Source organism: Mesoplodon densirostris, chromosome 6 (genome assembly GCF_025265405.1).
Source record: "Mesoplodon densirostris isolate mMesDen1 chromosome 6, mMesDen1 primary haplotype, whole genome shotgun sequence".
Lineage (NCBI taxonomy): Eukaryota > Metazoa > Chordata > Mammalia > Artiodactyla > Ziphiidae > Mesoplodon > Mesoplodon densirostris.
In genome coordinates this window covers 83,069,500-83,090,554 of record NC_082666.1, presented here as the reverse complement: position 1 = coordinate 83,090,554, position 21,055 = coordinate 83,069,500, and positions in this window count along the sequence as shown.

The window sequence follows — 21,055 nt, the reverse complement described above, 5'->3', positions numbered from 1 at the left end:
CTTGTGTAACCTCTTACCAAAAAATTATACATATATATACATATAAAATTTATAGTTCACTTATCAATATATCCTGGAAATCACTATCACTTGATTATTTTTCACAACTGCACAACTGCATGGTACTACGTTGTGTGAAAATACCACAGTTTATTCAATTAGTCTCTTAAGAATGAACATTTATGTTGTTTCCAATATTTTGTTTATACAAATAATGCCACAGTGATGAATCTTCTGCATGTGTTTTCATTTTTGTTTTTCATGTTTGTGGAGTGTGTCTTTTGGGTAAAATTCCCAGCAGAGAAGTGCTTTGTAAAAAGGCAAAAAAAAAAACGGTATAGATGATCTTATTTGCAAAGCAGAAATAGAGACACAGACGTAGAGAACAAACATATGGATACCAAGGGGGAAGGCGGGGGTGGGATGACTGGGAGATTGGGATTGACATATAAACACTATTGATACTATGCATAAAGTAGATAACTAATGAGAACCTACTGTATAGCACAGGGAACTCTACTCAATGCTCTGCGGTGACCTAAGCAGGAAGGAAATCCAGAAAAGAGCAGATATATGTATACGTCTAGCTCATTCACTTTGCTGTACAGTAGAAACTAACACAACATTGTAAAGCAACTATACTCCAATAAAAATTTTTAAAAAATAAATAAAAAGGCAAATGCATGAGAAGTTGTGTTAGGTACTGCCAAATTTTTCTCCATGAGGTTGCACCACTTTGCACTCGAGAGAGGAAATGGTTTTGAGTGGCAGAGTGTGGGAAGGAGGCAAGGGAAGAGAACTCTTTTCTAATGTCCCTACAAACCTCTCTGCCCTGTCCAGGCTTGCCCTGTGATTAAACCTCTACTGTCAAGAATGTTTTCCCCTAAATTTGCCGTTTTACATTAGGAAGCCACTGATAACTAGACCTGAAAAACTGATGAGCCCACCACTGTTCTACACTCCAAGGACTCTTCTCTCCAACTGCAGCCTCTTCCCAGGCTAGGCCAACACAGAGACGAGGAAAAGCTCCTTAGAGCCATCGCCATCATAAATACCTATCTTTACTGGCCAGTCACTACATGCCACACCCTGTGCTAAGCCCTATGTTTGTGCTCCAGACTCTAAGCTTCCTCAGCTTCTCAAGGACTTTCCTTTCTCTCAGTTCCCTCTTTTACATTTTATAACAGCAACTTCTGCACCACGACTCTGCCACCCACACTCCTACTCCACTGGCTAGTTACTATCAGCATATCAATTCTATATGACACCTCCATCTTTAAAAAGGAAAATAAAAACTCCTGGAGCCTTATCTGTCTCAAGTTACTACCTATTTTTTGCTCTCTTCTAGGCCCAATTTTTCAGAAATGTTATCTCCACTCCCTCATCCCCTATAGCACAACTTAATCCACTGCAGAATGGATTCCTCCTCCAATATGTCACTCAATCTTCTCTGACCAGTAAACATCACGTTGCCTGTTCCTGTGGATGTTTTTCTCTCATCTCCATTATTCTTTGGCAATTTTCAACACTTCTGAGCCCCCTCATTCTTGAACTGTTCTTCTTTGGTAGCTTCTAACAGCACAATGTCTTTATGCCCTCTTCCTTCTTTGACTGTTTTTGATAGTTTTTCCTATGGGACCTGTTCTTATGATTTCCAAATAGGCGAGTTCCTTAGAGCTCAGAACTAAACCATTTTTGTCTCTCTGCTCTCTAGTGATCTCATCTATTCTTGTGGCCTTTCCTCATGATGCCCATATTTACTTTTCTCCATCCCAGTCCTCTTCTATGAGCTTTAGATTCACATATCTTACTGATGACTTGACAGCTCTACTCTGTCTCTTTAGCAGCATCTCAATACAGCATGTCCAAAATGGAACTCCTGATTCTCCTCCCTAAACCTATGTCCCCAACACTAGGGGACAGCCTTAATTTTGCCATTTTCTTAAATTCCCACATGAAATTCATGAGCAAATCTGATTGTTGTGCCTTAAATTGTTTCTGCAGTGGGTTGCATCTCCCCACTTCCCCTGCCTCTCCTGGAGGTCATCTGCCATGATCTCTTGCCTGAACTACTGCAACATGCCTGGTCCTCCCTCCTTCACTGCTGCCCCTCAGTCCATGCTCCACCAAACAGCCAGAAAGATGTTAAATATAAATTAGGTCAAGTGACTGTTCATATCTTGCCATTACTATCACAAAGTCATATGACTATCATTACTATCAGTAGCTTTTAATTGAACTCAGAATAAGCAAACTCTTAAGGCCTTTGCATGTCTGGCCTTTGAATATTTCTCCAATGGTCGTCTCATCCTACTACTACCAGCTACGTTGATTTTCTTTTTGTTACTCAGATGCACTTAGGTTCTTCTCTTCCACTCTACATAGTTAGTTTCTTTTTGTCCTTTAATATTCAGCATAAATGTCACTTTTATAAGGAAGGCTTCTCTGACCTCCTTATAAAGGACACAGGTCCTGCCTTGTGCTCTCATTTTCATGTTTGTTTCCATCATAGTATCTATTGCTGTTTGCTGAGGCTTTTTGGCCACCTGCCTCCACTCTACAAATATCTGCTGATGTATCCCCAGCACCTACCACATTGCTTGATAAATGGTAGGCACTCAATAATACTTTTTGAACGAATGAATTAATTAATGGATGAATGTAAACTCTACAAGAGCAGGGACCATTTCCGCCACATCCACACCAGTGTCCTCACTGCCTTGCACAAAACAGAAACTCAATAAATATGTGCTGAATTAATTATTTAACCCCTATCTTAGAGCCAAGCAAACTGAGATTTACAGAGTTTAAGCAACAACTCCCTGATCACACAGGGAGTAAAGAGACAAAGCCAGGACTTAAACCCGAATGTTTGACAACTCAATTCTTGAAATATTAGTGCTGGAAGGGACTTTGGAGATTATCTTGTCTAATGCCTTGATTTTACAAATGAAGAAAATGAAGTTCAGGATGGTTTACAAGAAAATGAATAACCCTACATTTCTGTGGGTTTCACTTTATTTTAACTGCTGGTGAAAAGTGACTTATATTCCAGGAAGACAAACCATTTTTTATTTACACTCAAAATGTCAAATCCCATTTGCACTCAGAATACCATCACCTTGAAAAAGCTCTATCAACTTAACCTGCACAGAAAATAAAAGCTAAAAGCAGAATATGAGGAGACCTGGAATATTAAATCCACTGTCTTTTCTCTGCAGCCTTGATCAAACACCCTGATTTGTTGCAACCATTCCAAGATGGAAGTGTTTTGAATTCTAAAATAGCTTAGCACCAAATGTGTCATAATTATCTGAAACTATATTTAGAATGATGAAGTTTGCCATGAAATCTAAAATATGCTTCAAGTGTCAGTCTTATTTATAATTAATATGCCAATCCACCTTTGCAATAATCAAGCTTTACAGTCTCCCAGTGTTGGATAACTTGGATTTAGTTCTCCCATAGATCCTTCCTTCTCCTACAGATTGTCAAAGGAAATGTGATTTCATCCCAGTGGTATATTTTGTCTAGAAAACCAATGATTTGAAATGAAGTGTCTTGTCATACTGGTCACAAGTTAACGAAATCATTTTAACAGCACCACATTTACCATTCTTATGATCTGAAATTTGTTGTAAGAGGGCAATATGTTATAGTGCTTTAGTCCACCTCTTTCTTTATATTTAAATTCTAGGGTAATAGAAATGGAAGCCACAGATTTTAAAGAAATATGCATTTTACTTTTTAAAGTGGATAATGAGTTTTAAAACATTGGCCAAATATAAAATGCTTCACTCATTTCATACACCTTTTTAGGTATCTTCTGTGTTTTCCATTGAATTTTTAATATTTGATAGACAAAAATGTTAGTCATGTGGAGCCCCATAACAATCCTGTTACCTTCTCAAATTGCACCGTATGAACAGAAAGCTTATCTGCTGATATTGACTTTCCTACCTTTACAGACTCATTTGGTGAGAGAGACAACAATTTGCTGGGGGTTTCACACACATTAAGTGTGAACTGAACTGGTGTCTTGAGACCTTTTCTGCCATTGCAAATAGTAAAATATCAGTTGTAGACTAAGTAAGGTTGCCACGAGAAGCAAGAAAAGCACACAACTGAGAGTGTTTAGAAACTTTTTTTAGCAACTTGACATAGTAATTTTGTTTGTTTCACCTATAAAAACTTAGGTGTGTATTTTGTGTATTTTTGTTTACTAGTAATTTACTTTTATTGTACCTTAAAAAGGTATTCCTCAACAGTCTGGAAATTCAAAAACTGCTACTTCCCCAGTGATGGTTTGAAAATCACTGTCATAGACAAATGTCTTAGTTTACTTGTTACAAAGAACCATGTCACTAGGAATAGAGACTAAAAACAAACCCAAAAAACCTCAGTGCGTGTGAGAAGCCATTGGTGTATGTTGTTAGGTCAATGATACTCACTTGGTTCTTGCTCAGCTGACCTGAAATAAAACAGGCAACCTTCGGACTCAGGTCTCCTGTAGCATCATGGTGTTGCCAAGAACAGAAACCCCAAGCAGTCATTTGGTAACAATTCTCAAGATTATAAGGCTGAAAGGCATTGTTTTGTCCTCAGGTCATAATGTAGACTTCAGATCTCTCATCTGATGTGGCTGAATATCTGTTCACCCTTTATTACCTTTAAGAAGAAAATAACACAGTCTGTATTAGAAGAGTATAGTATGCTTTTAAATACTTTTAAAAGCACCTCTTGGGGTGTTTGCTTATAAATTTATCAGTAAATATCCAATGCATACCTCACATGTGCCAGATAAGACACTAGGTGCAAAAACCTTGCCCTCCTGGACCCTGCTGTCTAATAGAGAAATCAAATACTAAGCAAGCAATTACATAAATAAATTTAAGATTAAAACTGTGATAAATGCTATGCAAATTTTAGGGAAATTATACTATGAAATTTATAGCAGATGGAATCTGACCTTTAAAGGATTGGGAAAGACTTGCCCAGAGGATACGTTCTTTAGCTGGGACCTGAGGAAGAATAGGAAAGCAGTGAAGAGTGACAGGGAGAGCTGTCCAGGCAGAGGAAAACTACGTCACTTCTTGCTTCCGTAGAGCCTGTTTTTTTTTTTTTTTTTTTTTTTTTGCGGTATGCGGGCCTCTCACTGCTGTGGCCTCTCCCATTGCGGAGCACAGGCTCCAGACGCGCAGGCCCAGCGGCCATGGCTCACTGGCCCAGCCGCTCCGCAGCATGTGGGATCTTCCCGGACCAGGGCATGAACCCGTGTCCCCTGCATCGGCAGGCGGACTCTCAACCACTGCACCACCAGGGAAGCCTGAGCCTGTTTTATTGTGTGTGTATTCACTTCTTTTTTTTTTTTTTTTGTATTCACTTCTTAATGGAAAACACTGGACCCACATAATTATACAGCTGAACCCTGAACAACACAGGTTTGAACTGCACGGGGCCACTTATACGTGGATTTTTTTCAATAGTAAATACTATCGCACTACACAATTTAAGGTTGGTTGAATCCACAGATACAGAGGAACCTCCAATAGAGAGGACCAATGATGATAAGTTAAACATGCACCCTTTCGACTGCGTGGAGGGTGGATGCCCCTAACTCCATGTTGTTCAAGGATCAACTGTACTTTAAACATTAAAATCTTGCTCTTAGCTTCCACATATCCCCTGAACTCTTTTTTTGATATTTCCCCCATCAACGTCCATCCAGCCCTAAAATGCTATTTAGAGTACTGCTATACCAGCAAGCATGAGCAGGACTAGGGTTTTCCTTTCATCTATACAGCTTCTAAAACCTGTGCTTCCACAAATTCTCTTTGCTCCAGCTTTCAGTCACTGCCTCTCAAATCCCTGCCCCCAGTAAGATTCATAAAGTGCAATGAACTTCAGCCTGACAGTTCCCATATCTCAAGCTCTTGCTCCATTTGGCCTTGGTGGGATCATATCTAGTTACAGAGGTGGACCATATGACCCAGGCTAGGCCATTTGAACAGTGCACTTTCCTGATGCATTGTGACAGGCTTATGAGAACCAACAAAAAAGATGAACGTTTCCAATATAGTAGAAAAAAGTATGAGAGATGGAGAGAAACAATTTTTGATTATGTTGTTTCAGTCTCCTACACAGACTTTCTTTTTTCTTGAAATATATTTGACATATAATGTTGTAAAAATTTAAGATATACAACATGTTGATACAATACATTTATATATGGTAGTATGATTGCCATCGTAGTGATAATTACCACCTCCATCACATCACATAATTATCCTTTCTTTTTAGTGGTTGGAATAATTATGATCTAGTATCTTAGAGAGTTTGATGATTATAATATAATATTGTGGTCTATATTTACTATACTGCACATTAGATCTCTAGGACTTATTTACTACTAGCTGCAATTTGTACCCTTAAACAATACCTCTCCTATCCTCCCTCCCATCCCCTGGTAACCACCATTTTACTCTCTGTTTTTACAAGTTTGGCTTTTTTAGATTCCACATATAAGTGATATTATACCGTATTTGCCATTCTTTGTCTGATTTATCTCACTTAGCCTAATGTCCTCAAAGTCCATCCATGTTGCAAATGGCAGGATGTCCTTTAACACAGACTTTCTCGAAGCCAGATGTATCCCTGGAATTTTTCATTAAATGAGATAATGACTCTTCTCACCTTTTTTTATCTTAGTGAGTTTTTGGGTTAGGTTTTCTTTCATTTGCAAATCAGAGTCCTAACTTTCAAGTATCTATAGCCTATGTCAGTCTTCTGATTCAGGTATTAGCAGCAGGTGTGTGAAAAGCAATGACCAAAGTCCTGAAGTGTCCAACAGAAGGCAAGGTTATCACACTTCAGGAACAGTGAGGTGGCAATTCACTCCAGCCCAAGGCTACCAGGTACACATCCGTGGATGAACAAGTTGGGGGTTTATTAGCAAAGGAGAACACCCACCACAAGGAACTGTGGGTATCTCAATAAGAGAGTATTAGAAAGGACTTATGGTATTTTGAGGCAGGGTCTAAGGAAGTAGGCGCTCTCCCTGGATTGAAGGCTGTCTGAAAGAGGCAATGATTCTATAATAGGTTAGCTCAATAAATTGTACCTATAAATAAGGCAGACTAGAGTGAGCTATAATTGCTAAAGAAGTAGCAGTCCTTCATATTAGCCAAGAAAGGGGATGTCTGGTACTTTGTGGATTACACGGTGATTTTATTTTTCTCTGTGCTCAAAAAAATTATGCAGTGGGCTCGAGTTTTCTCATTTTATCCCGGGCTGAGAGTGCTCTTGCCAGATGTTCATGTTCTGTGAGATTGTTTATGTCCAACAGGACAATAGCATGTCTAGCTGTGAGCACCAGGCCAGCTTCTAACAACACTGAGGACTGGCTGTTAGCATCAGACCAGTTCCTGGATGTCAGGGTCTGCTGTTTTTCTCTTTCTTGTAAGGTAAGAGACACAGAATCACAGTGTAAGGGGTCTAGACCCCTTTTAGGTTGAACTTGGCACTTCTGTTCCCAGCAGCCACTCTTTGCACAGGCAGAATAGGAAGCTTTCCTCCTCATTTTGTTTGGAGAGGGCTAAGAAGGCTTTGGTAAAACACCTTAATTTTTCTGCAGCTGAATAATAATGACAGAATTCCCATTAACAAGGATCAAATTTTCTCACTGCTTAATGAAAGAAATGTCATAAAATTCAAATTCCCCCAGTAAAGGCAACACATTATTTAACTCTAACATCTCCCAGTAAAGAAATGGTGACCCACAAGACAGACGGTATTTTGACGATTACTCCAAAAGGAAGTATGAAGGAATCTCATTCCTTGACTCAGCATAGCATGCATGGAGGAATCCTAAGTTCTTCTTTCCCACCTACCACATGGGAAAATGAGGGGGTGACCTCATTTCCCTTGATGATTCCCCATTCTTCTCTCCCACCTACCACACAAGGGACCACCAGGAGGTTAAAGACGGAGAGAAAGGGCAATTTTAAGCCCAGAGTAGCTCACCTAGGAACCAGGAGGCCGAGCTTCCACCTCAAGGAAATGTAGCTCCATGCTTCGTTACCTGCACTGCAGAGCTATCAGGAAATGCAACAGGTTTGCCAAACCCAGTCTTTCTCCCACAAAGTTTAGGGGCCTGTACAGCTACTCCTGTATATATTGCAAACATATCTCTTTAACTTCCACTAAACACTTTGACTTCTTTCCTTCCTGCTGTAGAACACATCATAATGCCATAGTAATTTCCCTTCTGCATAGTCCTTTGCCCTCAATAATGACATCAGGCCAGAACACATGGGAAAGTATTGGAATAATTTGATTTCTACCAGAAGGTTCTATCCCTCTCCTGTCACCTCTCATTTTCCTTCTGCTCCTGAAACAGGTATCAACTCTTCTTAGCCATATTTCTTCCCACTTACCCTATGAAGAAAAGACTGGGTTTGGAAGACCCAAGTATGATTTATTTTCTTTCTTTTATTGCCAGAAAGATCTATTCATACTGTATGACCCATTTCATCCTCTTTAATCTTTCTTTCTAATTAGTCTCCACAAACTGGAAAGTAAAGGATTCACTCATTCATTTATTCATTCAATAACATTTATTGCTAGGCACTCAGTGAATGAGACTGATATCAGATAGTTTCTTGATAAATAAAGGGAATAGAAAGGAGTCTGTGAGCCCTGGACACAACAGGTGGTGGGTAGGAGGTCCTCATGAAAGGAGACAAGGGGCAAAGAAAGGAGAGCATTGTCTTTCATTACTTTCACAATCATGCCCTTTTGGGATGCTCAGTCCCAGCACTTCCAGTCGCGTCACTGTGAGCCAATGAATGCAAAACTTTTAGGGAAGAGACTTAACTCACGATCCTTAGGATATGAAGACTCTGGTTCCAGCCACTACTAAAGAGACCTGGAGAATTTCAACATTTTCGTTTGAGAACGTGGGACAGTTAATGTGCGACTGTGGAAATCAAAACTAAACACTAAAAAATGTAGCTCTGAAATAGTGTAGTCCAAGAAACCCTGAGGTTTGGACTGAGATATGTTTATTGTAGGATAAGAATAGGTATGTTAATCTCATGCAATTTTATCCTTTGGGTTTCTCTGGCGTTTTTAAGTGAAGTGATCTTATTTTCAATAACCTTAATAAAATTTGAGTTTGAGAGAAGCATAAAAAAATCCATATTTCATCCCAGGTCAATGTTCTGCTCTATTTTAATTTTTAAGGCAGTGTGAAGAAAAGAGGTTCAAAAAATAAAACAAAGAACGTCTCTGCTAATGGTGAAAACTGATGTGCAGTGGGGTATTTTGAAGCACATGAACTTCCAACATAAATGAGATTTTTGTAGCTTGTCCCTAGGCGGTAAAAAGGTTACTGTAAAAATTGTTTAAGTTGTCCTCAAAATTATAATATATTTAGAAAGAAAAAATGAAACTTGTACTATAAACTTTTGAGGGCTCAGTTGTTGGTATGTGATAATGTGTGTGCTTTTTTTCAGTTTTATATTCTTTATTTTTACAGAAAATTATAGCATTGTAGGTATCTGAGAGGGAGAAACCACAGAGAGCTACAGTAAGAAATACCCAGCTATGTAAATCAGTTTCAATCTGCCTTTTGCCTATATCTGCCACATTTTAGTCTGCCCATGTTTCTGCTATTCATCTACTGGAGAAAACTCCCACTGGTATCGTACACAATGTCCACAGGTATTATAAATATCCTTTCATTTTTCTCCACTGAGGGATAAAGCACGGGGTCAATTCAAAGTCAATCTTAAATTTTTAAGGCAGGCAAGTATATTGTTTGCATACAGATCAGGAAGCTGTCCTTTACTTAGGGAAAGATTTACAGATACTTTAAAACCAGGCCTAATCTATAAAACAAACAAGCACAAAGCTAAAACTAAGCCGAGAGAAAGAAACACACAGAGAGAGGACAGATCAAATTGTAATAGCTTTGAATGTTTGTCACAGAAGAAAATTATTTCTGTAAATTGCCTTTGGTTAAGAATTCAAAAGCCCCAAGTGAACTAAATTGGGAACCATGATACGGGAGTGCTCAGGAGTGACTCTGAGCTGCTTGGCATCATTTAATTGTAATTGAAGTTACCACCATAAAATGTAGGTTTCAGGAACTGATTGGTTTGGAGGTTTTGTTGTTGTTACTTAAATAAAATCTTTTCAATTATCTTTGGCTGGACCATTGCACATTTGCAGTTTGTTTCGGTCAAACAGAACTTATCTGTAAATGTCATCCTCTGAAAGTCATTCTTCTTCTGCTCACCCTGAGGAAAAACTGCAGTATCCTAGGAGAAGCCAGAGCAGATGACCAGGACACTGGCGCATGCCCTGCTCCCAGGACTTAGTCATGGAGATCACTCTCTCAGACCCCCGAAGGGGGCTGCCTGCTTGGCCAGAAATCAGAATGAAAGAGCAGGGGAGAAAGGGCTACAAAAACAAACCACACTTAGTCAAAGTGAGTCAGTGGCTGAGTGAACACAGTTTTGGTGCCGCCAGACCCTGGAGACACCAGAACTGGCTGTTACTCTCCCCAGGACCTTCTCTACCTGCATCCTCACCCCTCCATCCACCAATGGCCATGCTGAGGTTGAGCCTTTTACTCTTAGGACATTTCATGGCCTCTCACATTAGTCCTGATTTAAACCCATTTTGCAAAAAGAATCAGCTTTTCACAATTTCTAAGGCCTTGGCCTAAAGGGTAAACTCCTAGAAGCAAACGATTAGTCTTTTAACAACTACCAAAAAATACTTTTTAAAAAAGTTGTCATTATAAATTACAAAAAATATACAATTATTACAATCACAAAAGAACCTCCCATAAGTACATAATTACAAAAAAAAAAACAAAAAAAAAAAAAAAGGAAAAGAGCCCTGACAGTTTGGTTTCACACTGGTAGGCATGAGGGAGTCTTCCTAACATCCTGTCCAAACATTATCTGGGGCACTGTTTCCTAAACACGCTCTGGAAGTGCTGTTTTTCTTGAACTGTTAGTAGGTATTTCACACACACACGCACACACACACACACACACACATACACAGGCACAAAGTTTAAAAGTCTAGGGGAAAGAGAATTTCCATGAGGTGTCAATATGTTTATGTGAACTTTGGATCTCTAAAATACAAATAGTATATATAATACATCATTTTCCAAAGCTATTTGTCCACAGAAATGTTTTCTGAAGCATGTGCCTACGTATAACCCTTTTCTCTTTGGCCACATCAACTCAACCGTGAGATAATCAGGTACAAGTACGTTTTCAGTATCACTGCTTTAATTTTTCAAGACACTTCCTTGAACACCACATCACATGCCCTTCCATTCCCACCTCTTGTCCATCATCCTCCTAAACCCACTCGAATCATTTCAGCTGTCTCCCTCTCACTGTTTTCAAGACTTCACTCAGGCATGTTCTCTTCAAGAAGTTTCTTTGACTTTTCACAGCTTCCACCCTGTATTAGTTTATAGGCTACTGTAATAAATGACCAACAACTGAGTGGCTTATAACAACAGAAATTTATTCCCACATAATTCTAGAGGTCAGAAGTCTGAAATCAAGGTGTTGGTGGAGCCACACTCCCTCTGAAGGCACTAGGGGAGAGTCCTGTCTGGGCTCTGCCAGCTTGGTGGCTGTAAGCATTCCTTAGCTTTCGGCAACAAAACTCTTTCTACCTCCATCCTCACATGGCCTTCTCTTCTATGTCTTTGTCTTCTTTTCTGTCTCTAACAGGGACACTGCCATAGGATTAAGACCCACCCGAATCCAGAATGATCTCATCTGGAGATCCTTAACTTAATTAAATCTGCAAAGACTCTTTTTCCAAATTAGGTCAGATTTACAGGTTCTGGGTGGACATACCTTTGGGAGAGCCACCATTCGACCCACTAGACAGCCCCAGGCTGAGCCCATGTCCCCTTCACCATCCACTCCCGCCGCTTCCCCAGGACCTCTGACAGGTCCGTGTCACAGCACTTACCCTGCTGTATTATAATGACTGTGCTCCATCCCTCATCACACCACCCATCCTGTAAGGCCCTGAGCACAGCATCAGTGTTTGATCTGTCTTTCAATTTCCATCACCTGATGCATAGTGGTGTTTCCATAAACTTCTGAATGAACGAATGAACTATCCTTCCTGCATCGTTAAGGCTGTTGCTATTTAGCCTACTTCCTTTCCCTGCGTAGTCATTATATGATTACTCAAAGATCCCAAAGTCACAGTTGTTCTCAAATAGTTACCTTTTTTAAAATTTTCAAGGGATTGATTCATAATTTGCCACCTGGTGGGAAATGTTTGCCCGGTTAGAAAAAGGCTGGCAGTTGTTTTGATAACTGGCCTCATTACTGTTAATGTACTGAAAGGGCAGAGAAATGTCTTGAAATGTGCAACTGTTGTCCAAAGAACCAATTACTACACTGTTCACCTACCATGACTATTATCCACCAATGGCACTGGATTCACAGAGTGTTGGAAAGGCTGGTGGTTGTCTTGTTTTGAAGTGACTAGTACTTTTGCCTATGTGTTTTTGCCTGTGTCCTGCCCTCAACACAGAAGGTCCCGATAGGTTACTTACCCCCAGAGTGAGGAAATGTAGACATTTTCAAAGACTGCTCTTTGCCCTTCAGATACTGATAACTGATCTGGGGTGAAGAGAAATATGAACAACTCTCTTCAGTGCCCTGAGGTATGTGAAAGGCACCATGTGTGGGGTGCGGCCCCTCCTCCATGCAATCCACATTATACAGAGGTTCCAAAAGTGTCCAGAGCAGAGCCTTTGAGACTCTTTGATGCAAATTCAAAGCCCTTAGTGTGACGTATACGGGTCTTCCTTTCCTCAGCTCTTCAGTCTCACTTCTGTCCAGAACATGCTTCAGCCTCACGCACTATTTGTCGGTTCCCAACAGGCCACGTTCCCTTTCTTCTCCAGGCGTCTGAACATGCTGTGAACTCTGCCAATGCCATCATCTGCTGCCTCCTCTCTGCTCCCCTGCCCCCCTCTCTTGTCCACACTATTGGGGTGTCACCTGGCTTATTCATCTTTTGGGTATCAACCTAGATGGTACCTCCCCTACAAAGCCTTCCCTGAACCACCCAGGTCAGAAGTAAATGCCCTTCTTGATTATGCTCTTAAAGCTCTTATATATGACCCTGCAACACTGTGTTGCAGTCGCCTGCTTGCTTATCTGTCTCTTCCATTAGACTGGGGGCAACCTGAGAGCACTGCCACGTCTTGGTACACAGAAGGGATTCAGTACAGACTTGTGGAATGAAGGAAGGAAGTGTCTTCCAGAACTAGCCAAGGGCTTGCTTGTCTGCTTGAACAGGGATCCACCCAGCCCTCCTCAGCCTCTTCTCCTCCTCCCTACAAGTTTGAGCTCACATACAGGTTGACAGATCTGGGTTAGTGAAACCCCCAGCAGCACCCAGCAGAATGCTCCCGCTCATGTTTCTATATGCTTCCAGCCATGGGGAAAGACGATCTGTTTTCTGACTTTGATGCTTGTTGAATTTTAATGAAAATAAAAATGCCATTTCCTTTTCTTACATTAACGCTGAGAGAAGGCTCATGTATAAGCAGAGTCACCAAACGTCCTTTCCTTCTTTTTTTTCTTTGCCTCCCATACCACGTTTAGATTCCATTGCTTGTTGCATCAGAATAAATCATCAGGGCCTGCCCAAATTTAAGCAGCTGCTAGCTTTCCTGGTTTTTCCTGTTGGCTGGATAGGCTTTTTGCGAAATGGCTCTCATACAGAAGAGGCTGCTTCGAGATATGTTCTAAATGCCCACAGAATGTTGTTATACCATCTAAATGGGGTTCCTTCACTTGTTTATTGAACAAAAAATGTGTACCATGAATGAATGAATGAATGACGTCTTCCAAAACTGAGTGCCCTCTGTTTATTTGGCCCTCCGTTAATTAGCAATCTGGCCTGGGCCCTGTTCTGGAAGAGGTAGAATGAGATATCTATTAATCTTTCTTCATGATCCATCACTTTTAAGACGTAAGACTTAGATAATCACCCTGTTCTTTGACCCTATGAAGACTAGGCAGTATCTGGAGTTAATATCCTTTTGTTTCATAATCAGGTATGTTTTTCATTCTCTAGGCCATAAATTAAACTGTAATAGATTTTTAAAAAATAAATGCTGGGTTTATTTATATATTAGGAAAAAAAAGACTTTTTGTTACAGAAGGCTTAGAGTCACAGAAAAATTGAGAAGAGATACAGAGATTTCCCATATACCCCCTATGTATGCATATGTCCCCACCCAGACATAGCTTTCCTCGTTATCAACATCCCCGACCAGAGGGGTACATTTGTTACAACTGATGAACCTATACCATAATCAAAATCCCCCAAACGCCATAGTTTACATTAGGGTTCACCCTTGGTGTTGAACATTCTGTGTTTGGACAAATGTGTAAGAACATATATCCATCATTATAGTGTCATATGAAGCAGTTTCACTGCCCTAAAAATCCTCTGTGCTCCTCCTATTCGCCTACCCCTCCTAACACCCCCATCTATCTTCTGGCAACCACTGATCTTTTTACTGTCTCCACAGTTTTGCCTTTTCCAGAATGTCATACAGTTGAAATCATACAGTATTTTGACTTTACATCTTGGCTTCTTTCATTTAGTAATATGCATTTACGTTTTCTCTATGTCTTCATGGCTTGATAGTTCATTTCTTCTTAATGCTGAATAGTATTCCATCGTCTGGGTACACAAAAGTTTATCCATTCAACTACTGAAGGACATCTTGGTTGCTTCCAAGTTTTGGCAATTATGAATAAAGCTGCTATAGACATCTGTGTGCAGGTTTTTGTGTGGACATAAGTTTTCAATTCCTTTGGGTAAGTAACAAGAAGCACGGTTGCTGGACCATACGGTAAGAGGATGCTTAGTTTTTTAGAACCTACCCAACTGTCTTCCAAAGTGCCGGTACCATTTTGCGTTCCCACCAGCAATGAATGAGAGTTCCTATTGCTGCACACCCTCAGCAGCATTTGGTGCTGTCAGTGCTCCAGATATTGACCATTCTAATATGTGTGTAGTAGTATCTCACTGTTGTTTTAATTTTCATTTTCCTAATGACATATGATGCTATCACAAATTTTTCAAGGAAGATAAGAGCCTTTGTCCTTCCTACTTGGAAACTCTGGAAGGAAGGTTACCTCTTCAGTTCTCAGCTGCTTGCTATATAAGGGTAAATATAGGAAAACAGTGATAATAGGGATTTTAGATATGTTTTTTGTTTTTTCGTTTTTTTGGTTTTTTTGCAGTACGCGGGCCTCTCACTGCTGTGGCCTCTCCTGTTGTGGAGCACAGGCTCCGGACGCGCAGGCTCAGCGGCCATGGCTAACGGGCCCAGCCGCTCTGCGGCATGTGGGATCCTCCCGGACCGGGACATGAACCCGTGTCCCCTGCATCGGCAGGCAGACTCTCAACCACTGCGCCACCAGGGAAGCCCTAGATATGTTTTTTCAGGTTCATATCCGATTGATAATTCCCCCAGGAGCAAAATATCCTTTGACAAATGTAATAAAGATTTGTCAGATGATTCTTTCACATTAATAGAAAATTTTTGTTTTAAAATATAAACTTGAAAAAGAAGTGTTTTGATATGAGCGAGAATGACTATGAATGACTACAAAACAAGATAATTGCCCTCTTTACTGTTGTCTCTGGATAGCTGCCCAGAGAGGAAACATTCCATGAGGCCAGAGCTTCAAATCAGTTTATAGTCCTGGTGGTCTGGAGGGCACAATAGATTACCTACCTGCTACTTGATCTGTGAAAGCCAGACAGTCTTAAAGCCAGACTTTACTGAAAATCACTCCAATAGACCAACTCCTGTGATCCCAAGTGAAATGAATTTAGAAGTTGTAGATAAAATGTTTTGTGAGGGACTATGATAATTAAAGATCTAATGAAAATGCAATACGACCTACTGTTTTCTGTAGTTTGTGGAAGAAAGGCGTTTATCTAGGTCTTTGGGTAAATGGTACTTTGGCCACTGCTCTTAAATTTGGAGAACTTTATTGAGCACCACTGAAACCTATAACTGCGATAAATAGAATCTGCATCTGCAAGGATATGTTTTCAAGCCTTTAACGTTCATTTAAATTAGGATGGGTAAGTTTAGACCCCTTAGTTTTACTTTATATTCTTCATGAAATTCTTACCTACTGGCCACTTTTAATGTGGGACTTGCTTTCTACAAAGACAGATAGTCCAGTCCCTCCAGTAGGTTTTCTTTTGGGTGATGATAGGATAGCTTCACTTGGATTTTACCAGATATCCCTAGTTTTGTCCCAGTGCCAATGTTGTCAATTTTCACACTATTAGAGAAAATTCCTCTGAGCATACAAAGGAGATGCTATGGTGGAGAGGTGACCTCACTAGCCAGGGTCCTTTATAATAAAATATTGGATATTTTCACAAGCTAGGTAAATACTTTCATCCTTATCAGGAATTTACTGACTAAGGGGAAACAGACTAAAAAACAGATAATCCACAATACTGACCATGTCATTCTGAACAGAGGGAGAAAAGAATTTCAGCTTCTGTCATGGGTAAAATAAGAGTAGTCTTTTCAAGATAGAATGCTGAACTCTCCAGTTTTTCTCCTGAGGACTGACAATCTCTAACTCAAAGAGGAAAGTCATTAACAACCCCTTAGTCACAGTTCACCAGGAACCAGGCCAAAATCAGTTTTACTTCACTCCCACCCTCCACTGGAGACACAGCCATTTAAGACAAAAAGTTCATCTTACTTTGGCTGTGCTTGAAGAATTTCAGCCTTGTGGATTTTACCATTCTATCATAAGCTGGCAGAAAATAACTGTAATAAGGTTGCCAAATAAATAACACACAAGCTTTTGCAACAAGTTTTAATACAACTCCTACTGACGAGCTATATGGATATAGCCATAGATATGCTCTATCTCTCATTATCAAGGAACTTCTACATGCCAGGCACTGAAAGTTGCTGCAAATACAGACATTTTCCCTGCCCTCAAAAAGTTGATAGCAATTGGGAGTAGGGGGAAGTAGACAAATAATTATAGAATATGATAATCTCTATAGTTGCCCAGAGGAAAGAAGGTTAATGCTTCCTTCTTAAGGAAGGAAGACATTCACCACCAGACTAAAACTCTCCAAACTACACATATCAATAGCAGCCATGACACCCAAACCCTTGCTTCTCAATGTATGGTGCCCAGGCCAGCAGCACTGGTATCACCTAGGAGCCTCAGGCCCCTCTTACTGACTCAGTCATTAATAAGACCCACAGTAGTTTTGTATGCTCATTAATTTTGAGACGCACTCCTCTAAAACAGTGTTTCTCAAACTTTAGCATGCTTCAGAATCACCTGCGAGGCTTGTTGAAACAGATTGCCTTGTGTTTCTGCTTCATAAGTCTGAGTAAGGCTCTAGAACATGCATGCCTAACAAGTTCCCAGGTGATGCTGCTGCTGCTGCTCTGGGGGCCATTTTGAGAATCACAGGTGTAGGAACCTGAGTCCAGAGAAAGAAGTAAGTATGAAGACTACACATGTTCAGGCTCAGAAATGTCTCATTGAGGGAATTAGGAAAGACTCTGATATGTTGCACACTCAGGGGCAAACCTGCTCATTAGTAGCTGAAACTTCCATCCTGTGTGCCCTGCCTAGATAAAAGATGTGCATTCCCCTTACTACCAGTCTCTAGAACAGCGTGGTGCTCAATAGCGTTGTGCCTTCTTTTTCCATGAGGTACGTATGGAAGATCCTGTTCTTTGACTGACTCTCCATCCTTGTTTACACCACTGGTTGGAAGAGTACATGCTGAGTCTCCTGGAATAGTCCACCTGCTCCAGCACAACTTGTCAGAAAAGCTAGGCAGTGAGAGAACATTGAGCACTTAGCCAGCTATTAATAAAATAACCCTAGGTTTCCTATGTGGCTGTTGCTTCTTGTGAGTACACATCTAACACACACCAAGAGAGAGTATGCTAGGAGTTAATCCTGAAAAGCCATCTCAAATGCCTAATAGTCAAACCATATTAGTCCATATTCACAGAGTTATTCAGAGCAAACATATTGCCAAGGATTCGATTCCACTACGTAGAGTGGCCCCTCAAAAGCTCTAGAAACTGAAAATCTCTTATGGATGTTTAACTTGAATTTCCAGGCCAACCACACTGTCTAGTGGCAGATTACAACGGTCTATGTACAGAGAGAAGCTAAGGGGGCTTTTCCCACATGCTCCATAGATTAAGGCCATGCCTTTTCTGGGTAAAGCACCCTATGTTAATTTGTTTTACTGAAAATTTCAAAAAGGATACAAATCATGACTCCTTGAATATGACATTACCTCACTGATGTTTCTTCACTGATCCTATTTATCTTGATTTTTTTTCTCCATTTCCACTGCCTGTTCTAGTCCACACAAGCTCCAGGAAGTAAAAGGCTGGGTTGGAAGGATTCTGCCTGGCATTCTGGTCATGCCTACTTTGATTATTATTCAACAGTGCCAACCAGTTGTGTATAATGTAATATGATTTATGGCATGTTAAGTGATGGTTATCTGCACTCACATGAAGTAAATCCATTACTCTAAATACTGTATGTATTTCCATACACCCTGAAGACAGAGTCCCTCTTCCTTATTTTGTTGAAATGCAAAAGTGGTTATTTTTTCCCTTCTCAAAATATTCCAGAATTGTCAGTTATAGTGCTAAGCTTCTAAAAACTTAAGTAATGAGGGAGCTATGAACCCTGCTAATACTTATTTATTCAAAATAATTGGGAAAAGCAACTGGCTTTTATTCACATATCGTATCGATCCTCCAGAATCACCATCTTTGAAGGAGGTGCTGTTGTCTTAATGTCCTGGGGGAGGAGAGAACTAAAACTGCTCCAGCTACAACTCTAGAATGCACTGCTGACACAGCATGTCACCACTAACTCCCTTCTTCCAATATTGGTAGGGAAATGGGTGTGAAAAGTGAGGGGGATTGTATATGATATGCTCAGCTTGGCCATTACAAATGTATATAGACTACCCAACCTACACCTAATATTACAACAGCAATAGGACTAGGCATGCTCTGTGAATATGAGAATACACACACATACATATATATTATTTATACACACACACACATACACACAACACTCAAGCAATACAGATCTTTGTGCAAAGGAAAAGTTATGAACCAACGTTTATCTTTTTTTCCTAAGGGAAGAAAGCAGGGGCAGAAGAGAGCTTTTACATCATCCATATAATTACCTAACTTGCCCCCTTCATTTTGCCTGGGCAGAATAAGCTGTGTAAACCTAAAGGATGAAACAGGACCTTAAAGGTTGAATTAGTATCACAGTGCCAGAGTTGCTGTTAGCTGTGAAATGTTATTGCACTTTCCTTCTCCTAAGGACATTTTCTTTTCTACCACTGCTAATTGCCAAGGTAAGTTTTCTCTAACGATGCACCTTTGTCTTTCACCTTACTCAACAGTGTGAAGAAGATAAGATGAAGACCCACTGAAAACAGGCGAAACATTGTAGGCTGAGGTTGGTAATACAGAATCAGTTACAGTCATTTCAATTCTTCCATGGCCGTTGTGGTACATTTTATGCAGAGTAATAAACAGAAATATCTCTGAGAAATTTCCCAGACTTCTTGTCTTATATACATAGACATTTTATTATGATATTATTAAGGTTGGGAGAGGATGGAGAAGATTCGAAGCGGGCTAATTTCCAGGAAGTGTCCTTATAATGGAATCCATGTGGCAACTTAGCAAATAAACATCTTTCCTCAGACCCAAAAAGAGTCTGGATTATGGTAAATTCTGTTCTATGGGTACAGTATTTGAATGAGCTTCCAAAGTATGCTTTTTGCACAAATTTATGGATGTAAGGCTGCAAGGATCTGAGCAAATTCAAATCTTTCTTGGCCCTTCTGTCTTCAGAAATTTTCCTAGGAATTATATATTTTCACTGTAAGATATGTAATTTTCACCTATTTGGCCACCTGCCTCCAGTTATGCAAAAAAGGTATTTAAAACTTGCCCCTCAACTCAGTCTGCAGCCTTTACCTGCCTCTTGTTTTCTCAATGTGGGGAGAAGGAGAAACTACAAAGACTTGGAATGACTAGGAAATGTCTGCAAAGGAACAGGCTGAAGTTCACAAGAATTGACACTGGATTCATACCCTGCTTCAAGGCAACAAGTGATGCGTGGAATGCAGAGAGGGATAGGTCCTAACCCTCCAACCAAAACTTGGTCTGTAATCTCAGATGCTTTTTTATTCCCAGTAGAGCCATGGTGCTGTAGGGATTAGAGCAAAGGCCTGTGGTGACCCTGTTGCATCACTGAGGGATACTCTCTTCACCTAGAAAAGGAAATTAATTTTACTTACCCTAACTAGGCAATTGTAAGGTTCAAAATGTTTCATGGATGTGAATGTGCTATCCATGGTACTATCAATGCACTGAAGTAAACTTTTGGAAGGCAGAGATTTGCAAAGGTTTCCTTTTCTCTCTGAGACTTTCCTCAGAGAAAATAAAGGTAGATAATAAATGCATTGTGTTCAGTAGCAATAAAGCAGACCTTCAATAAAATCAACTTTTATCGCTACAAAAGCTATACTAGTCTATCTCTACTCTTAAAAACTACAACCAACAAACATAAGAATTCATATAGGAAAAAAAGTCATCTCTGGACCCTAGCATACATATTACTTTTGAAATGTAAAAGGCCTATGAAAATTTAAGGCAGTGAGCTAAGGCACATATTTGTTCTCAAACACTCAGATTTCCAAGAACTCTCTCTGGACCTTATGCTTTACTCATTAATTACAAATATATATATATAGTATTGCACACCACTGTGACTGCTCTGAAGATTGTCTTTATTTGATGTGTGAAGAAGAAAAATTGATCACTGATACAGGTTTCTTTAGTCCATTTCCTCTCATGTAATGCAATCCCTAAAAAGGCCTTGCAATGTTCAGTGGTGTC